We start from the raw sequence: 4,774 nt of genomic DNA, 5'->3' as shown, positions 1-4,774 counted from the left end.
GTAACATAGTAATTAAGTAGTTAAAATAAAGCTATAGATTATATTGTAGTGTGTAAAATGTTTACAGGCCCATATTGAGTTAGAATTCCACATAATGAATAAATAAGTAGTAAAAGAGCAGCCGATGCTGCTACTCTATAAGGGGTACATTAATTATTTTAATAAAGTTCATGCATATATATATATATTCACCCTCAGGTACCCAAAGGGTACGAAAACACGGGTACGAGTACAAAATTATTCGTGACTTTTTAGATGCTCAATCCATTTGCGACACTAGCCACAACAAGTTGATCCATCCTACATATTTTTATAAAGTGTAGCGTCTACACTTTGTGACGAAATTGGCAAAATTTCCGGTTTTCCACTTAAATATATGTTATATATATAGGGTATATTTCAAATGCAATCATTTTCATTTGTACAACCAATGTAACTCAATCAATTGAGATATTTATGGAAATGATGAGACTTCATTTATTATGATTTGAATATATATGAAAGATGTCTAGAGTTCATTAATTATGATCAATACTTTATATTATAAAACAATTAAAACTTTTATGAAATCACATATATTCATCAAATTAAATGGACGATTGATATTGAATTGTATTGGTTGTACAAATATATATGATTACATAACAACTCATCTATATAGAGAGAGAGAAAAAAAATTTTGATTGAATTTTCATGCATTTTTTTTATTAATAAATAGTACTAGCTACACGGTTAATATAAATGTCGGACTTCTTTTACACTTATATAACATATATATAATTATTTCTACACACTTAAAATGTGAAATACAAATATATATATATATATATATATATATATAGGGAAGATCAATTGTTAACCATCATTTTTGTGTTAACTTTGAAAACCCTCTCAACCAATCAAATTTCATTATTCTTATAGGTTTATGTCTTATACAAGGGTATTCTAGTAAATTGAATTCATTTGTAACTCCCAAACAATTAATGGGGAGTTACAAACAATCAAATCCTAAAAAATATGCATTCATATTATTATTATTATTTACTTTGATCTTTCGTGTTCATTCTTGTATGAATTCATAAATCGCATAAGAAACACAGTAGTAACAATTTTCGATATTGATCAATTTGAACACAAATGAACAACCGTGAACACAATTTGAACACAAATGAACCGTGAACACAATTTGAACAAATTAACAGATGAACTCAAATTAATAGATGAACTCAAATTAACAGATGCTACCTTAATTTTGTGGGACGTCTATGTATGTGAACATATGGGCCAAAAATTGCACATATCGTGTTCATATCATGTTCATACAAATTGTATTCATGGTTGTTCATTTTTGTTCAAATTGTGTTCACGGTTCATTTGTGTTCAAATTGTGTTCACGGTTGTTCATTTGTGTTCAAATTGTGTTCACGGTTCATTTGTGTTCAAATTGATCAATACCGAAAATTGTTACTACCGTGTTTCTTATGCGATTTAGGAATTCATACAAGAATAAACATGAAAGATCAATAGTAAAATAATAATAATAATAATAATAATAATATGAATGCATATTTTTTAGGATTTGATTGTTTGTAACTCCCCATTAATTGTTTGGGGGTTACAAATGAATTCAATTTACTAGAATACCCTTGATATGTGTATTTTTTTTCTTCCCAAAATGCCCCTTTCATGATTGTTCACTAGGCCTCATTAAAATTCAAACTTTAAAATTTAATTTTTTTTATTGATTAATCTTAACCGTTGATTATAGATTTGGATGATCAAGATCAGTTAATAAGGTTAACACAAAAATGATGGTTAGCATTTGATCTTGGTCCTATATATATATATATATATATATGTGTGTGTGTGTGTGTGTGTGAGAGAGAGAGAGAGAGAGAGAGAGAGAGAGACAAAATCAAATGAGAATCACAAAAAAGTTGAAAATCCGTAAGAACCGATCAAAAAATATTTTTACATAATCTTTTTCCTATCAATATATTTTATACATGATATTTTCAAATAAATTTGTTTCATATAACGTAATAACTTTACATGTATTTGTTTCAGCATGTAAAACTTTTAATATGCATTTTACATATCACTAGCTAGGTGAACCAAGAAAACTCAAATTTATTTTGTTCATTACATGAACACAAACATACGTAAAACAATATCTCAAAAATTATAGCCTTTGATAAAATAAAAAATATGTAAACATTTATTTTCATGTTAGTTTTCACGAGTTTATAACTTTTTTAAGGTTCTCATTCGATTATTGCTCCATATACATGTTGCAGATGTGTCGGCCTCCGGCATATACTTTACCCTTGTTGAGCTTGAGCCCATGAGAAGGTTAAAAGGCGAGCATATATAGCATCTATAAGACTACATTTCGAGGCCACATAAGAGCCTCTTTCAAAGTGGATGTTTGGCTTTAGTAGCCGTATTACAATATTAAGAAAAACAAAAGTGAGTTCCACATCTTTTACGTTAATCATTTGGTCTCTGATCATGTTACTGAATCATGAGCTTGAGACTGAGTTATATTATATATAAATACACTAAAAAGAGCAAAGAAAGATGATTATGCAGTCAAAACAAAGCTTTGTATGAGAATCAAAAACTAGGGTGGGTGTCGCTGAGTTAAAGGCTATCTCCACCGCATGCAGCGGCCCCTACAAGTGGGGATGAAGACGATGCCTTTGCCGCCTACTTTCTCTTCAACACATGGCCTGTTGATTCTTGTCGGACGGCGGTGGATCGCCCACTAAACTTTACAAACCTTCTGCATGATTAATTAATAAGCTAAACTTAGTTAATTTTGCCTATAATTTACTCTAAACTTCAGTGCATACACACATGCATGGTCATGGGTGTATATATAAATAGTCACGTTCCAACTTTTTTAGAGACCTTGTTACATCCAAAACTTTTGATTGCATTGCATAAATAAGATGACAAATGATATATGTTAAGAATAATAATGGGTTAAACTTAAAACGATTAACAATCTGAAACTAAGCCTAAACTATTACTGATTTGAACCTAAAACCAAATAATTAATGGTTTGAACCTAAATAATTTCGGCTATAATTTTACGTAGGTTAATAAAAAGACCCTAAACACATGTAAATTTGGGCCTCAAAATTTCGGAGGCCTTGTTCAAAATCTCACATTTAACATGTTAAGGGACGGCCATATTATTTTTATATATAAAAGAATAAATGGGAAGTAAATATAATTCATAAGTAACTTTTTAACACTTTCTTAAAGAGTGTGTGCATGTTCTCATTCCATTAATTAATCAGTATTGGAAAAGATAAAACACCATCATGGCTTCCACAAACTTGGATTAACGAACAAGTTGATTTGTATCTCATGATAATACTACTCTGTAGATCATATGAAAACCCTAGCACTTTGGAAAAGACATGTCTAAATGTGTGTATATATATATAATGGTTGACTTGCAAGAAACATACCAAATTAACGTGATTGTAGAAGTAAAATCACATGTGATACAACAAGTTAAAAAAGACGCGGACAACTTGGTCAATGCGACCAAGGTAACATTCTCATTCAACGTGCCTTTATATGTGTGTGTGTAGAGAATCATGCGTGAAATCGGTGAATTTGAGAGAAGGATCACATCAGATACAATACGTCCGATAATACACGGATGACTTGGTCAACGAGAGAAAACTCGCTCGCACTATAGCCGATCAACATGACGTGTTTGTATTGCATATGACTTGGCCCTTTTTCGCAAATTGATCATCTTGTCGTTTGAACCCCTAATATATATACATGAAGAATCATGCGATAAGTTATATATTTTGCGAGAAGATAAAAAGTTTCATTATCATATATGATTAAGTGTTTATATATGTGTTGTCAATGCAACATGTATTTAATTATATATGATTAAGCTACCGTATAAAATGTTTAGCTTTTGTTTTAGAACTGATCATAATTAATGATTGATTAAATACGGAAAAGTATTGATGCAGCACATGGAGGGCATTAATTAGCATCCCAACTCAAACTCCTGAAGCTATTTAAAATTCCTACTTTTGTTGTAATGTTGATGGTGTTGTTTGCTACTTATTTAATTCCACTAGCGTCCTACACTTTTACTTCCCTCTTCTTTTTATAGAACTTGAACTACCATATAAGTATTTATGCAACACCATTCTAGGCACTGTACACAAGTTGGTGGGGCGGAACCCGGAATCCTTAATTTCCGTCCCCATCCCCATTGTCGCCGACAAATATCATCACATCCCCCGTCCCGGTCCCTTATGGGAAACGGGGATCTCCAATGGGGAATCAAAGATATTATGTGAGATATTTTAAATCAAATATGTTAAACACTACATTTGATCCAAAATGATCCATGTTTAAGTATCACATATTTTCACAATTTTGCTTGTATGGAGTATCAAAAAAAAAATTTGATTAACCTGCATATCCAACCCGCTATGTGAGCCGACTAATCCAAGGACGACCACCTGCTTTGTAGATAGCCCGGAGTCGCCACATTTGAACCTCCGTGGCCACAAGAGGATTTTTATTTCTCCTTGGATTTGAACCTGGTACTTTTGCACTACTAAAAAAAAGGGCATCACCGACGGATTTTTCTGGCGGAAATTCCGTCGGAAATATTACCGACGGATTTCCGACGGATACCAAAAAAGTCAAAAAAAGTCAACTTTTATCCATATCCGCCAAAGATCCCCCACAAATCCCCCACTGAATTTATCGGAAAAAAAAA

This window comes from Cynara cardunculus (assembly GCF_001531365.2).
Source record: "Cynara cardunculus var. scolymus isolate 2C chromosome LG 9, CcrdV1, whole genome shotgun sequence".
In the NCBI taxonomy this organism is placed as follows: domain Eukaryota; kingdom Viridiplantae; phylum Streptophyta; class Magnoliopsida; order Asterales; family Asteraceae; genus Cynara; species Cynara cardunculus.
This window is presented reverse-complemented; position numbering follows the sequence as displayed.